The sequence below is a fragment of the Anomalospiza imberbis genome, chromosome 2, assembly GCF_031753505.1.
Source record: "Anomalospiza imberbis isolate Cuckoo-Finch-1a 21T00152 chromosome 2, ASM3175350v1, whole genome shotgun sequence".
Lineage (NCBI taxonomy): Eukaryota > Metazoa > Chordata > Aves > Passeriformes > Viduidae > Anomalospiza > Anomalospiza imberbis.
The window spans coordinates 35293806-35310621 of record NC_089682.1 but is presented as its reverse complement, the minus strand read 5'-3'; the positions used below and the strand labels follow the sequence as shown (position 1 = coordinate 35310621).

The 16816-nt window shown below is 49.3% G+C and overlaps 1 long non-coding RNA gene across 1 annotated transcript; it reads right to left on the bottom strand.

Annotated features, from left to right (window-relative positions):
• Nucleotides 1–176: 176 nt before the first annotated feature.
• LOC137468665 (uncharacterized) lies at nt 177–15344 on the bottom strand. The gene is made up of 2 exons (XR_010996091.1): nt 12159–15344; nt 177–897 (listed from the first exon to the last, which is right to left on the bottom strand). It is a non-coding gene; the product is annotated as an uncharacterized lncRNA (long non-coding RNA).
• Between the last annotated feature and the right edge of the window lie 1472 nt (nt 15345–16816).

Here is a 16816-nt window from a genome sequence, read left to right as displayed (position 1 = left end):
GAGGAGGATTTAGTGGGGCTTTTCCAGGTGCTTTTCCACAGTGACAGAAAGGCAGTGGGAGGACTGCAGCACGAGGGGATGGTAATTGGAGAGGCAGGGCACTGAGGAGGTGGGTGGTGGGGCACCTCTGGGATCAGTGGCAGGCCTCGTTTTAACCTGTTCCTTTTGGAAGATGATTAGAGCACGATCAATAGGCTTGCAAAACTTAGGTAGCATAACCTGCTGCCACCAATTAAGTAAGATATTTCAGTCCTGCAGAGGACTCAACACGTGGCACAGACTGTCAGTGCAGTTACAGCTTCTGCAGGCAAGAAGGAAAGCTGGTCTTTTGCTCAGGGGAGACTGCCTCAATCCCATTCCCCATCCCACCCTCGGGGACTTCCTGGCTCCTTTTCAGGCTCTGTTTCCCCTGCACTGCCCAAGGCTGCACTGCAGAAGAACTCACCTCTGCTCGGGAGACACGGGGTGAGCACAGGAGGGTCTGTGCAGTGCTGTTCTTGCAGCCTGAGCATTAGCAGTGCTGTTTCTGCATTGTTACACGTCTGATCTGTTCAACTCCTACACCAGTCATGTTTTACCCAGGACTGCACCACTTTGCATACAGATAAGACTTTGCCTCTCAGGCGGCAGAGAGCCCATTCGGTGTACCTCTCCTTTTGTGATCCCTTCCAAAGGTTCAGCTCTGCCTTCCTTGATTCCAAAACAAACCATCTCACCTCCCTCTGGTTCAGTCCAAAGCACCTCTGGGTTTGGCTGTCAGTTGCTGCAGGCTTCTCCAAGGTCTTGTTAGGGTTTCTTGGTGTTTCACGTGAGCTTAGAGGGACATTGCAAAACTCTGCTGCCAAAACCAGGGCCTCAAGGCTACTTTAGCATCCCTTCTTGTCACACACCTAAAATCTGAAAGCATAGAAGAGATAACTTCAATATTTTTAATTTACCAATCATTTTGGTGTTGCACAATCTTGTTGGGAGATTTGGTGCTCTTCCAGCACTGCTCCTTTCATTTCATTGCCCAACTCTGCAGGCTCCAAATTGCCCTTACTCCACAGACTCCTTCAAGATTTGCAGGAAGTTCTGCTTCAAAATATATATATTAAAAAAAAAAACCCACCAACAGAAAAAGTGCAACTCAAATTATTCCTGGGCAATCTTAACCAGCCCTCTTTGCTCCTGCAGGGTTTGCTCTACCCCCCACTTGCACAGACAAACTTTGGAGATCAACACCGTCCACATTACAGAAACCCACCAACAGACAGAGGGGTGTAGCACAGATTGGGTTATCAGATTTGTTCTGCATAAGGCAACAATGACATCGGGAATGTGACATCATCTGTGGCATCTGGAAGGCATCAGAGTGTCTGCAGTGCAGAGTGAAGTATCTTGGCAGCACTGCTGGGGAATTAACACAGATTGCAGTCTGATCAGAACAGGCAACAGCGTGCTGGACTGAGAGGCATTATGTGATGCACTGGAGGTTGACCAGTCTTTCTGTATACACAGAGGCTCCTAAATACCATCCCCAGTGCTATACTGTCAAAAAAGGTATTATGCAGCTAGGGAAGCTCAGAGGAGGCTTGACTTAGCAAAAACTGAAAGAGTTTAAGATGTCTTTCCTGGCCAAACTTCAGCAAAGGCTGTTTAAAATCCTCTTCTACAAGTATCCTAGGAGGTATAATGACCACAGTGGGAGAGTAATTGCATCCAGAAGCCAAAAGGAGAATTGATAAATGGAGCAGGATGAAATTGACTTAAAAAAAAAAAAAAAAAAAAAAAAAAAAGATTTTTCCTAACATGGAAATCTGTTGAGCGAGAGAAGAAGGAAGCTCCCCTGGTTGAGCCATTTAAGAATAGACCAGAGAATATGGCCTACATTGCTCTCTAGAGCAGAGAGTACACACCAAGACACAGATCTTTCTCTTTAGTCACAAGCCCATGGGGATGGCAGCATTTTACCTGGCTTTTTACAGCCACCAAAGAACCAGCATTGGATTTCTGTGTCTACCTAGCTCAAGTCTGGCAGGACATGTGCAAGTTTTAGGGAGAGTAGCCAAATCTTACAGCACAGCCTTGCCAACTGCTCCCCAGAGCAATCATCTCTTGCTCCCCAAGGCACAGGCTGCAGTGTGGAGCTGAGAACAGCATGGCCACGGCCTCTTGGCCGGCTGGCTGAGCGAGCACGTCTCATTAACAGGGATTCATCAGCACCCTTGTTAATAATGCAGGAGCTGTCTGTCTCTGGGGGAGTTCCTTAGCAAAAACTGCACTGCTTCTGTATTTCAGACACAGCCTCTGCTGGTGTGATGGGCTTCCACGCTGACAAAGCATTTTGGTTATTTGTTATTCGCAAGAGGCATCCCGGTGCTGAGCAGTGGCCGAGCCAAGAGGCACATCCAGAACAGAGGAGAGAAATCAAGTCCTGTGCCTGTCTGGGACCCTGCCCTGTCTCAGCATCAGCAGGGACCAGTCTGATTGCTGATGAGAGTGCTCTGGTCCCGAGGTCATCTTTGGAGAAGGCAAGAGTAGGGGTCAGCCTGTCCTGGCATTATCCTCTCTACATTCACTCCACTGCAGGGAGCGGGGATCAGCACACAGTGGTCCTGCTATCTCCAGTCTCCCCCCATTTTAGGATGGTCTCCCTGAAGCTTTCACTGTGGCCTTCACATCTCTACCAGCACAGGAGTAACTGCAGCTGGGGCCAGACTCAGATGAAATTGCTTAGTCCTTCCAGTATTGCAGCCCATATGAAGGAGGGAGCAGATGTTGTAATTCCCGGTTTGAGTCACTTGCAAGCATTATTTTGTCAATGTCCACCTGTGTGTGGCAGCGCGTGGGCTAAGGGATAATTTCATGATGCATGACAGGGATACAGCACTGTGGCCTCTCCAAGGACAGCCTGCCCGCTGCCAGTCTGAGAGCTCTGGAGTCTCCTGATGGAAGTGCCCTTTAACATTCACCCTGAGAAAAAGCCTAATAGGAAGAGACTTCAAGTCTTCAAAAGCAACCTTGCAAAACAGCCTATAACCCCCCACACAAAACCAAGAAAACAAGCCCCCCCCCCCTTCCCCAAACTGCCCTTTGGCAGCTGCAGGCTGTTCTGTAGCCAGGCATCCTTGGGCATGCATAGAAGCAGCAATCTCAAAGAAGGGCCAGAGCTTGTACACAGATGTTCCCCAGGAAGTGTGAACCTCCAGCTAGGACAGCATGCCCATTAAAAGCAAATTATTTGGCTGAGTGAGATCAAATCCACCACCATCCCCTGGAGAAGTGAGCATCTCCAGACCTCCCACATTCAGGCCTGGAAGGTGGAAACAGCCACACTTCCCAGCTCAGCTGCAGGGACATCACCCATTGGGGTGGGTCTGTGGGAGGACAGCTTTCCTCTCCAAGGTGGGCAGATGCTCTACCTGAATTACTGTGGGCACCCAGCACAGCAGCCAGCTGCTCTGCAGGAGGTGCCCCTGCTCTGTCACCAGCAGAGAGGTGACATCCTCATGCCCTGAGCCACGATGGCTGCATGGATCAGCCTGCCACCTGGGACTCTGTCATACTTCTCACCCTGACACAGACAGATCCTTGCTGGTGGCACCAGTGGGGCAAAGCCAAGAATCCATCTCCAGGGTCAGCTTGGCCTCTTCCTGCAGTACAAGTTCTTGGGACCACCCTCATTTCAAAGCACCTTTTGTGGTCATCCATAGAAAGATGAGACCGCCCTTTGCAACATGCAGTGCACATATATGGGAAGTGGTGGGGTTCCCCTGTCTCAGGAATAAAGGCTAAGCCATCCTGGTCACACTCAGATGAGGATCTCTCTTTTTTGCAGTTAGACCAGCAGAAGTAGGGGAAGCATTGCTCACAGCTCTCTCTGAGAGCTCGGGGGAAACTAACGATGTGAATGTGAAGCCCTGCAAAAATTCAAAATCTTCTGATGACTTCAGGGGGAAAGAAAAAAAGCCCTTGCCCTTAAGTCTGGTAAACGCCCAGGCAGCTGCTGAGAGGGACAATGGCCCTGAGGCACATCTTGGAGGACACAGGGAGGATGTCAGAACAACGAGGGGGCCAAGCTGGCCCAGCTGCCTGGGAGGAGACTGATCAGCTGATTGCGTATTTCTGTAAAGAGCCAAGAGCAGTATGTTGGGAGCTTTGGGTGCTGTTTGTGTGAGGAGCTGGGAAGTTCCCCCTGTTCTAGCCCTGCACAGGCTGGGGCAGGGAACAGTCTCAGGCTGCATCAGGAGGCATTGTTGGTGCCTGAAAATCCTCTGCTCTCCTCTCCACTCTAGCAGTGCTGCTAAGTAAACCGTATCTAAACATAGAAAACTGGCTAGCTTGGGTTTGGGAAAGCACCCAAGAACTCAGATAATTTCCATTCCCTCATCACACCCACAGAAAACTCACAAGCTCTCCATCCCAGTGCACCAGGCACTTTACGTGCCAGGCTTTGAGAAATTGCCATGTATTCTCATTTTGGCTAGGTGATAGCACAACAGCACTAGCCTTTCACCAATGGAAAAAGAGAAATATAAGGAAACCACAGAAAAGAGTGATGTGGAAAAAAAAAAACACCATCAGTTTCTTCCTAAAAAGGTTCAAACATAGGCACCAGTCTGAACAGAAGATCTTATTTTCTAACCTCTACCCACTAATTTAAGTAGTAACTTGGATGCCTTGAACTCTTTATCTGTGCCTGGCAGCGCACAAAAGTCATGCCTTGTTCCCACAGGGAATTTCCAGTTCAATGCTTGGAAGAGCATCCATTAAGAACCTCAGTTTCTGTGGAACCCTTGAATTTGCATGCTCCCAGACACTGCCTGAGGCTCCCTGGGAAGCTTGTGGGTCAGTGGTGGCAAAAGGACTTGGCTGCTCCCATTTCCCAGGCTGAGGTGGTGCAGGAAGACCATGACCAATTGTTCTTTCCCCATCAAAGCTGTGAAAGCCAGGACTTCATCAAATAACAGTAAAAGCTGTGAAAGATCTTCCTAGGCACTTATGGGACCACTTGCCAGGTGCTCACTGTTGTTTTGAGCTCTGGAAAGACCCTTTTTCTCTAGTGGTTTCCTGAAACAGGAAGAGGGGGGGCAAGGTTCATCCTGCCAGAGGTTAAAGTTGGGAGAAAGGAGGCAGAGAACAAGCCTCCCTATCAGCCCTGCTGCCAGGACTGTACTGTATGTGCCTCCTTTCAGAGGCCAGATGCTGCCAGGCAGATGAAGATCTCCTTATGTTTGTTTTAAAGCTGGAAGAATCTCTTGAGATAAACATTCTAAATTAAAGATAAAAGTGCTGTGGGTTTGCTGGCAGCCTCTGTCCCCCTTCCCAGGGATAAGCCCTTGCAGGAGGCTCACATGCATCTTACAGCCACGTGCCCTGGCCAAGGGTTGCACCCAAGGTTCCCTCTCTTCAGGGGCCTGGGAGGTAACAAAATCCCTCTGCCCCCCTGCCTGGGCTCCCTCTGATGGCAGGTTCACCCAGAGCAGTGCAGTGTCCCAGTTTTCATTTTCAGGATCTCTTGGGAGGATGTTAAATCCCAGCTAGTCCTGGCTGTATTTAAAGTGATTGTAATTCACATGGATTGGGCTGTGGTTATAAGCTGAATTACATTCTGATTTAGCAGCAGGGATTAAGGCTCTGCATTTTACCTTATTAACCCAATCCAAGTTAGGAGATTCCTTCTTGCTGCCCTGCTAAGCTCCTGCACAAGGAAAGGCGAGGCTGCTGAGGAGATGGAGTGGGATGGGTGGACTGTGCCCAGGCTGATTACAGCTCCTGGGGCAGGGGAAAAGTGGGGAAAAGAAAGCACAAAAACACCCCCAAAAAACCCCAAAGAAGCTATAGCAGTTGTTCAGTACTCCCTACATACGGGGAATTTGCTCTGTGTTAAACCTGGTGGAAAGGGGGAACATGGGTGGTTAATTCCCCATCCCCAGCCAGCAACCAGGCAAGTGTTTGCTGCTTGACATTGCTGCTCCAGCCTGGGCCAGCTCTGCATCAGTTGCCTCCCTTCCCAGACCTCTTGCTGGGGACACCTGCAAGAGTTAACTCCTCTCTCTGGGCCGTACCAGCAGCTGGACAGCTGGAGGAGGTTTGCTGCTCTGGGTGAAATGAGCTCCTGGGGCAGGCTGCACACAAATGCTTCCTGTCAGCACAGCTCCTGATCAGGAAACCCTGCACCTCCAGGCCCAGGGTTCACTCACTTGGCTTCTCATGCCATCAGACAGACAATTGAAAACAGCCAAACAGCCCAGACACACTCTAGGAAACTTCACTCCATTTAATATTTAATGAAAACTCAGTGTAACTGTCATGTCCTTTTCTGTTTTCTCTCACTGACACTGCTGGCTGCACAGGTATCTGTGTGTAAACAGAGCCTGTCTCCTTTCCACTCCATTGCATCTCTCCAGATCGAGGCACAGCTTGTGATACCTGTACTCACCTTCAGAGGAACTCCTGGGGCAGCCCTGTCACACACAGCACAACTTGCTGCACGGTGACCTCACCAACTTGGGCATCTGAGGGCATCCCATCTCAACCCAGAGAGACCATGGGATGGCAGGCTCTGGAAATCCCACCCACTGTCAAGGAATTGCAAGGTTGCAGTGATGATGTGGCATCCCACTTACCTCTGTGCCACGAGCCTGATGCTGCAACCCCCGGGTGCTTTCATCTCCTGGCCCTGCAATTATGGGCAAGGAAGGAGGGAAGGCATTGCACTTTCATTCCCTGCCTGTGCTGGGCTGCTGAGCTGTAACACATCCTAGCTGCTCCCAAGAGTGAGCTGCAGCCAGAGCTGCGTAGATGATAACAGAAAAAAAAGTGGGAAGTTGTTTTATGAAACTGTTCTTCATCATGCAACAAATAGCAAGGGCAGATCACGTCCAGAAGGTGGTGGTCAGTGGCTCAGAGTCCTGATGGACATCAGTGACCTGTGGTGTCCCTAAGAGGGCCACACTGGGACAGGTACTGTTTAATGTCTCATCAATGACATAGACAAAGGGATCGAGTGCACCCTCAGCAAGTCTGCAGTTGACACCAAGCTGTGTGGTGTACCTGACACACCTGAAGGGGTGTGTCAAAGATGCCACCCAGAGGGACCTGGAGAAGTGGCCCCATGGGAATCTCACGATCTTCAACAAGGCAAGGTGCTGGTGCTGCACCTGGGTTGTACTGATTCCTGGAATCAACACAGGCTGGGGCATGAAGGGATGGATCAACAGCCCCACTGAGGATCACTTGGGGGTACTGGTGGCTGAGAGGCTGGACACGAGCCAGCCAGGTGCACTGGCAGCCCAGAAAGCCAAACACATCCTGGGCTGCATCCAGAGCAGCGTGGCAGGGGGTTGAGGGAGGGGATTCTGCCCCTTTGCTCTCCTGAGATTCCATCTGAAGTCCTGCATCCAACTCGGGGTCCCCAGCATAAGGAGGACAGGGACCTGTGGGAGCGAGTCCAGAGGATGTCACAAAGAGGATCAGAGGGTTGAAACACCTCTCCTGTGAGCACAGGCTGAGAGAACTGGGGTGGTTCAGCCTGGAGAAGAGAAGGCTCTGGAGAGACCTTATTGCAGCCTTTCAGTACTTACAGGGCACCTCCAAGGAAGATGAAGACAAACTTTAGCAGGCCCTGTAGTGATAGAACAAGGGGTTTTACTCTGAGGAGTGCCAGTTCAAATTAGATTGAAGGAAGAAAGTTTTTACAATGAGTGTGGTAAAACATAAGAACAGGTTGCCCAGATAGTTAGATGCCTTATCCCTGGAAATATTCATGGCCAGGTTGGACAGGGCTCTGTGCAACCTGATCAAATTGAAGCTGTCCCTGCAGATGGCAGGGAGATTGGAGTGTAGATGACCTTTAAAGGTCCTTCCCAAACCAAGCCACTCTATGATTCTATTGATAAAAACATTTGTGTTTGTCACTATTTTCAATTTAGTCAAAAATAACTTTTCTTTCCCCCCCCCGACCCCAAAAAAAAGGACAAACACCCAAACCTCAGCACAAACAGAGAATGTTAAAAAGGCAGTTTCCTTCCATCCTTGCAGCTGCTGCACAGAGACATCTCTAAACGATTGCCCTGAGTCAAGGGGAGACCTTTGGAGCAGGGCTTACACTGTAATTTGGAAGCTGACACCAGACTGAGGCCCAGGAGCACAATTTCTGTTCTTCACATGAATGCAAAGCTGAGTTACTGGGCTCTGTGGGGAACTGAGGGCACTGCCCAGGAAGGCAGGAGAGGATCTGTTTTCCACTGCACTAATGTTTTCTCTGCCCAGCATACAGCAGTGAACTCAACCCAGGGCAGGGAATACACTTAATAGCTCACCAACAAAGCCCTGTTTTTTCCACTCCCCACACACGAGGGCAGGGCTGCAGAAACCCTAAGGCTTGGTCTAGAAATCCTAAGTGTGGTTTTTTTGCTCCTTGAACTCAGTGCTTCAGGGGTAATTCCTGGCATTTGGGAAGAAAGAGAAGACCTCATTTCATGCCACCCTTCCCTTTTTCCCTGGCTCCAGAAGAAATGGATGCGTGAATCCTGGTGTGGGATGCTTCTGCCAGCATCCCCATCTGCAGGGCAGACAGGAGCTGTGGGAACAAATCCCTGCCATGCAGTGTATAACCCTCTCAGAAGAAGCAGACCTGAAAATCATGTCTGCCAGGGAAGAGCAGAAGTGAAAGCCACACCTGGGAAGTGCTTTAAAAGGACACCGTGTGGCCCCTATCCTCTTGAGCTCAGTGGCAGAACATTCCCATCACAAAGCTTAAAAAAATGCCAGAAAACCATGCTGAACTCAAGCCCTGGTGGGCAGGGGTGGCCACAGACCGGCACAGGGACTCTTCCCCACAGAAGCAGCTGCCACTGATGGGACGCCAAGACATGCTGCTGGATCTGCTGGCTGGCAAACACACCCTGCTGAGGTCTAGCATGCCTCAACAACAGCAAATTTACTTAAAGAAGAGGAAAATGGCTTAACTAATCTTTGGTCACCCAGCTTTACTTCTGCCGCTGACACAGCAGGAGGTATGCGCAAGCCCAATGGCTTTATTTATTTAAGTGTATTGATTTTAGCCTAGATTGGAAGAAAACAGGTGGATAAAGGGCAGGAAATTCCTCAGCTGTGAGAACCACACCGAGTACTAGAAATCAGATTTAAACTAGCAGATGAAAATACATTTGCCAGAACAAGGTAATGAATCATTCTGCCAGGAGCACAGAGATCTGGCCAGAAGCCAAACCCTGCCCGCTTAAAAGCGGCAATTTGGGGTATTAAAGCGATGACTGCGTTCTTATCGCTGACCATCATTTAATATAGCAGCAGTGCTCAGTGGCTCCCAACCAGAACTCAAAGCCTGCTGCACACAACCAGAGCAAAACCCTCAGACCTTTCCCCAAGACCTTATTTAAAATCAATGGCCTCAGAGTCAATCGGATTCGATGAGGGAGGGCTGAGCAAGAAGAATGGAAGAGGACAAGCCACATCAGGAGGTGTGTACTCATCTATCAGGGCTGCTGTGCACAAGCAGCGCAGAAAACCACAAAATGCACTGAGACGTGCAGGAAAACGACAAGAGGAAGAGTTTTGGAGGGCAATATTTTGTTTCCATGTCAGCTCTGATTATCTCATTAACTTCTTTTTGATAGCTCAGTATCTGGGACTCTGCAAGAGAGGTCACCAGCTCTGTTGCCACAGATCTTGCTCTGGTGCAGTGTGACACTCTCCTGGGGAGGTGGCCAGGCAAAGCCAGTCACCTGAAGGGAATCCTGAAGTTAAATCCCAGGGTTAGTCTCTGAAACCAGTTCCTACCTTCTCTGCCAGCAGGAAGGCGTTGAGCAGTCCAAAATGAGAACCCGGGGTGCAGGTGCAAACCCTCTCCTCCTACAGAAACCTCCCAAGAGTCTCTGAAGATACGCTGATGTACCCACCCTGAGAACAGAAGGGTGCTGTAGAAGCTCACCCCGTAGGGCAGCACCTGTCCCCAAAAGCTGAGGGCCTCGAGAGTCCTCTTTGGACAAGAGGCATTTTGCTGCGGAAGGGACAACACCACCAAAGCCAGGAGAGGGGAAGCATTCAGCAGAAAAAAGGGAGCAGAAGGAGCACCAAAACAGACACCAGATAGGGGGGATGTTTGAAAGCAGTTAGCTTGGGTAGTGTTGCAGCAGAACAGAGCACAGCTTTTTTCCAGCTGTATCAGGAAATGTCTCTGTTTTAAGATAAAGTTTTGAATGGCTGTGGACTGTTCATGCCTATACTCACAGCAGAGCTTGCAATTCTGCACCTTCAGAGGGCACAGAGGCAGGCAGGGAGAGCCTCCCCCACCCACAGTATCTCCCCATGCCCTCTGCTGTGAAACTCCCTGAAGGCAGGTGACTCCCAGCTGCAGAGGGAGACTCACTTCTGTCTTGCAAGGGCAGCAGGGATTCTCCCCAGCAAGGTCGGGCAGGTTATTAGCCCAGCTACCCACAAACACTCATTGCTCACTGCTCTGCAGGCACTGCAAAGGGCAAAGTTTGTCCCTTTGTTGAAAACAAAGATAGGTGCATCCCACCTGATTTTTGCAGTCTGGAGCCCCAGTGACCAATCTAAGCCTGAGGCAAACACACAGCAGGAAGCAGCTTTGGGAAAACCATTTTGTCTCTGTGGAGACAAATTCGAACAGAGATATGCAAATCCAAGGCACCTTTCAAGCATCTATTCGTTACCCATTTGATAATTGATGTGCTGGATTGTAAAGATATTTTCTTAAGCAAATTGTTGATTTGCCTCCCTGGTAAACCACAGGTGAAAGACGCCCAGTCTGCACTTTTCAAGAGCCTCCACATACCCCAGAGCTGCAGGATTGGGTGTTCTCACAGGAGCTCCAGCTTCCCCTCGCACCTGAGCATGGCTGGCGATGAAAGCTCCATTCTCAGAGCCAGGGGGAGCTGCCTTATCACTTGGCAGGGGTTTGCACAAATTTTATTCTCAGTCAATGCAGGCTCTCAAGCTTTGTTTTGAATTCTGTATTCAGGACAAGTGCAAAACTTCAGAGCAGCTGCAATCTAAGGGGGCAGATTGATCTGCTCTTGCATCACAGTTGCACTCAAGCAGTAGTTTCTCATAAGGAAAGGCGCCCTGATGCACTTCATCCAGCACGGTGGGAACTTGGTTAAAATGCTAATCTGCAGGCAGGGTTAAGATTGAACTGTATTTTAATCTATTTTAATTTTTTAGATGTCACCAGATGTGATAAAAATCCCCCAAACTATGGATCTAACCTGCCAAACCCACAGCTTACCCACAAAGAAGTCAGTGGGAATTGTACATGCTCAACACTTCTGGAGAAAGACAGACAGGCCATGCAAGTCCCTGAGCAGGCAGTAGGTCAGCCTGTGTTGAAATGGACAGGTATTTTCTTTGCACAGGGGGACCACCACGCTGCAAATGGTGCCCCTGAAATGTCTGCCTTGGTGGTGTGGGGAGGATTTTTATCTTGCCAGCACCGCTTGGACTGGGGCCCAGGTTGCGCCCCTTAACAAATCCTCAAAATTAACCATGGGCAAATTTCACTTTGTAACAAAACCTAATGCTGGCAGAGTTTTGCTTCATTTTGAATGCTGCTGATTTCACTCTTCAAGGCCTTGACCAATTGGGAGAAATTGGCAAAGGGCTCTGTTTAGCACTGCATACAGAGCTGTGCTCAGCGAGGATGTGACGCAATCACCATGAGTGGAGAAAAGCACGTTTTAATTATTTAAACACATCCTCTTAGCCAGTACCTTTGCCTAAGAGAACATAAGGGTCCAGGCTCTTATTTGCATCAAAGGAACTCTGAAAAGGGCCGCATTTTCAGGGTGTAAGGACCTTTTCAAGGTCCTTTCAGGGTGCTCCAGTTACTGAAGCCTTTCACTCATGTACCTGCTGCTCTGCATCTCACAACTGGGTTTTTTAGAGGTGCTGGATAACCAGAGCACTCCAAAACCCTGAGTCACAGGCAGAGAACCCCAAACTACTCAGCCTCTGAGTGGTCTTCCCAGATTTCTGCAAACAAGAGGCACAGCACACAGCTGAGAGCCTTCATGATTTCCAGAGGGGCAGGAAAGGCACTTCCAAAGTGTCCAACACCAGCAAAGTCTCAAAACCAAGCGACACCTGACAGACACCCAAGGAAAATCCCAAGTTCTTGCCAATTTACTTACCAGTGCTGCTGAGCTGCCTGGGAACAGCCTCTTCAGGTACACTGCAAGGGCTGCTGAGAAGAAATGTCCTTGCTGCTGATGCACCCAGCTGGTTTTTCCCACAGCAGTTCTGCCACGGGGTCTTAGGTCAATGTGGGCTCTGCCATCCTGCCCCAGCAGTGCCCCAGAGTGCTCCTGCCAGCTGCAGGCAGTGAGGAGGCTTGAGCATCTCCAGAGGTGAGGGGATTGGGAACAAGTACAGCAGCCTGCAGGAAAAAACTTGTGGGACTGAATCCAAAACTTGAGGAGGGTGGTCTGAACCCGCCTTTGCTTTAAGCAGCCTGGAATTGAGCAAAGAATGGGGTTTTGCTAAATGCTGAGGTGGCTGGCAGCAGAGAAACAAATTCTGGCAGGGGAGAATTTATCCTCTAAGCTTGTTATCCTGTCAAAAGAAGAAATTAGGTTAGTTGAGGCTCATTTGTTTGCAACGAACTCCTGTCTCTCACTATTTATCACCACATACGATTACCAGCTGACTTAAACCAAGTGCATCAGAGTTACAATGCAGTGCAGAGGGGGGACAGAGCATCACCTGTCCCCTGTCCCCCTCTGCTCCTCCAGAGCCCCCAGGACATGGTCTCTCCAGCCTCCACCAAGGGCCTTGGAAGAACATGGCATCACTGGTCTTTTCTGCAGGAAAATGTTTGGTTGGGCCCATCGGTCTCGGGTTTAGCTCTGGGATGAGTGAACATCTCTTGTAGGACTGGGTCCTCTTCAGCATCCTCCCTGCTTTCCCCAGAATCCAGGTTTCCAGCTTGTGCACACCAGAAGGAGCAGGGGGAGTAGAGGAATAATTACACTTTCAACTGCCTTTGGAGACAGAGGAAATTGAGGAGCATCCACTGCACTTCCCATTTTCCTCGGGGCCTTCCCAGTGCTGAGCATCAGGTACACTGCCTGGCCGAGGAGAGGCCCACGCTGATGTTGTGTGGAAGAAAGATGCAGCAAAACTCCTGCTCCAGAGGATGTGGGGGCACACAGTGAGGCAGCAATAAGCTTGGAGAGACTGGAATGAATTTCCCAAGAGTTTTGTGGTGGTAAGTGATGGCAGAGGATGGGAATATTATTTAACAGCTGGCTCAGCTAGATTTGTGGGCTTTCCCTGATGAGATGACACAATTATTTGACACATATCACACCTACCACTTGACTCCAAGGCTGGCTCCAAGTCAGCTTTAGGGAGGACTGTTGTAAGGCATTTGACATTCAACTGTACAACACTCTGATTAAAAAATCAGCAGTATATAATATCAATAAACCACACGTTTACTACATTAAGAGCTGGCTGACAGATCTCAACAAGAAATTGTCAGTGGTGAATCATCTACAGATGGGAGTGTTTCAAGCAGGGCTCTTTGGGGAGCTGCTTGAGGCCTGACACTTTGCAGCATTTCCATGGCTGGAAAGCAGATGCAAATCTCAGTGCTGTTACAGTGCATAAATGACAAAGAGATTCAAAGTGATGAATAATGAGGAGCACAGGGCAACCATGCAAAGCAGTCTCCACAGTTCAGTGAGCAAAGCCCGCTTAAACTGCATTTTACTACTCAAAGTTGTTCCTGGAATAAGAAATTCCAGGCGGACTCCTAGGGTGCTGTGACTGGAAAGCAGAGGCTCTGGAAGGGGTTTTGGAGCTCATGACAGCACATGAGCTAACTGCATAAAGCTGTGACAAGAGGTAATGGGCATTCCACCGGGAATAATGAGGAAGCAAGTCAAATACACCCGTGATCCATGCTGGTAACATGAATCCCAGCCCACTGCCTCCAGTGTGGTAACAACACTCAGAGTATTGCTGGAAGAAGAGGATCTAGAAAGGAGCCAAATGATCTCAGTGGTCCAGGGGGAAAATCCCCCACAAGCTTTCCAGCAGGCATGTAAAGCACTCAAATTATTTTGTTTGTCAAAAAGAAAATTGAGAGTTGACCTTAAAGGAAAGAAATATCAGGTCAAGTTCTCAGCGAGGAGGAGGATCAGGAATAAAAGAGGAAAGGTATGAACGTTGATAGGGAGGAGGACTTGGATATGGACATTTCCAGTAAAAGATTGATATGCTTTAACTGAGTGAAGGAGACAATGACACAAACTCCAAATCCAAACTCAGAGGGAGATACCAGAATAAAGCAAAGGGCTAGTAGCAGGGGTTTCTAAAGTATGTAACAAGCAGGGCAGGAAGAGGAAATGTGGTACTAGAAGACTGAAGAACAGCATGTGATGGATACACAGACCTGAGCACTCAGGCAGGACATAAGCCTTGCAGATCTCCTGAGAAGGGAAGGCCTACATGGAAGGTAAAGGTAAACAAAATTCAGAGGCAAGGTGGGTTTTACAACAGGTGAGTCATGTTCTACACAGATGGCACTGCTTTGGTGAAATACATCCCTAGACAAAACCCTAAAACAAAGAGAATCCTTAGACAAAGGCATGGCAGCAGATTTCATCTGCCTGGACTCCACAGAAAATGCTTGCTATCAGAAAATTAACAGTTAAGCCAGCAAAGCTGAGGATTAGTGTGAGCACTGGAAGATGAGTAGCAACCTGACTAGAAAGGAGCTGGTAGCAGGCAGCACTGAAAAGAGGATGGGATGAAACTCCTTTCAGTCTGCTGGTTTTCTTGTTCCTTGGCTTTCTAAACAAACTTAGCACAGACAAAAACAGATGAATGGTAATGCAATATTTTGGTGACAAAGGGGAAATCACTGCCCATAGGGTGGAATACTGAAATACACAGGAAGAAATAGATCACTGTGAGGAGCCAGGCAACTAAAAACAAATAAGAGGCAACAGCCCAGAAGCTAAGGTCTGACAGCCAGGAACAAATAGCTTGAATTCCTCTCACTCACTAAAAGAATAACAGCTGGAACTGGAGGTAGAAAAAAAGAAACTCAGGTTCTTCAGCATGCTTTTCTCTGCTGGTTTCCTATCTGACTTAGTGCTGGGCTGGATGGGACTGCCTGACAAGCACAGGTATGGCCTTACACGGGTTTAGCCTTGCTCTTTGGAGTGAGGCTGTACCCCTTGCCATCTGTGTGCTGCCCAGCAGTCTCCCCAGTGACAGCTCTCTTTATAGGCTGTTCTCCTGAGGTCATGCTTTCAGCACCAGGGTTCGTGTCGTATGTTAAAATGAGTTGATTTTTCACTGAAGCCCTGCAGAGCAGAGAGAAAGAGGGGTGAGACTAAGACACAGAGATACCCACTAGTCCTGGCAGTACAAAATGAAGAGGTAATGAGTTTGGTTGCCTCGATATGCTCTGCCAGCTCTGTACCTCTCCAAAGGAGACTCCAGTACCCAGAACATGAGGAAAAGCATGTGGAACAGAGGTGGCCAGCTGGGCATCCCTTCATGACTCCATGTGGGAAGTAAGAGGAGTGGGGACTGCAGATGTCCACTGAGGCCAGAGGCATTGCATTTCTTCAGCACAGCAGCATTTTTTGTGAACATATTTTCCCTTAGTCTCGCTCTGAGAAACAACAGATCCAATTATTGCTGAAGCTTCTGTTTAAAGGAAAAAAGATTAATCAGCCTGGGGCGGACACTTGGCATTGAAATATTCAGCTGCAGCACTTGGGGTCTGGCAGAACAATAAGCAACTGAGAGGAAGGCCTCAGTCAGCAGTGTCTGACTGGTGTAAATGGAGGCACCCTCAGACCTGCCCAGAGGAGCAGCTCAGTGCCACCAGAACTGCGTGGACACCACAAGCCCAGAGGCTCAGTGGCTCTACTGTGCTCTTTGCTGAAGCCAGAGCTATCAGAGAGTCAGTGTTGCCTTCTGCCAGAATAATGGCACTTCCAGCAACAGGGCTGGGAGGGGCCAGAGGTCTGGCATTGATTGGGAGGTGAGAACTACTTATTGAATTAAGGCTGTTTCCTAGAGGAGTTTGCTCCAGCAATCCCTGCCCATGAGCTAGCTCTCCATAATGGACCTGTCCTACAGCGAGGGCCTCCCACCAAGAACCTCTCAGCTCCTGGCACAACCACCAGGATCTGAATTTCTGGAGTGTGAGCTCTTCTGGGCAGGCTTCCCTGTTTTAGCTCAGACTTCAGAGCAGCAGGGCAGAGCACGCTGCCCCAGCACACCGAGGTCAAGGATGCTGCACACAGCTGTGGCAGCCCAGGAGCAGCACTCTCCTGACTGTCTCCTGGGCATGCAGGAGGTTTGGGAGACACGAGGTCACTTGTGCATGCCCAGGGGCAGCCATTTGCTCAGCAGTCTCTGCTGCTGGGGGCAGGAATGGCAGAGCCCTTTCGGAAAGATTTCCAAGGCAGATGCTGCTTTGTTTTTTTAATAATTCACGTGGTTGTGACTCAGAGTCATGCCTGGTCTCCCTTTTGGGAGGTGCTTTTGGTCAAAGCTTGGAGATCAAGAGCTTCATTCAGCCACTGCTGTGTTTGAGGGAGCTCTTCCTCTACTCAGCAGAGGTGGGAACAGCAGGAGGGCAGTACATGCCCAGAAACTCATCTGAATTGCTGCCTCCTGAGCCAAAGCCTCCAAGCACCTGTCTGCAACATAGCTGGTGTCTCTACATGTGCTGCATCTGGATGAGACAGGATGTCAAGGAGGTCAAGTGAGACAACAGGAGAAGCCAGCCCTGATGCTTCTATTTTTCCCATTTTGGAAG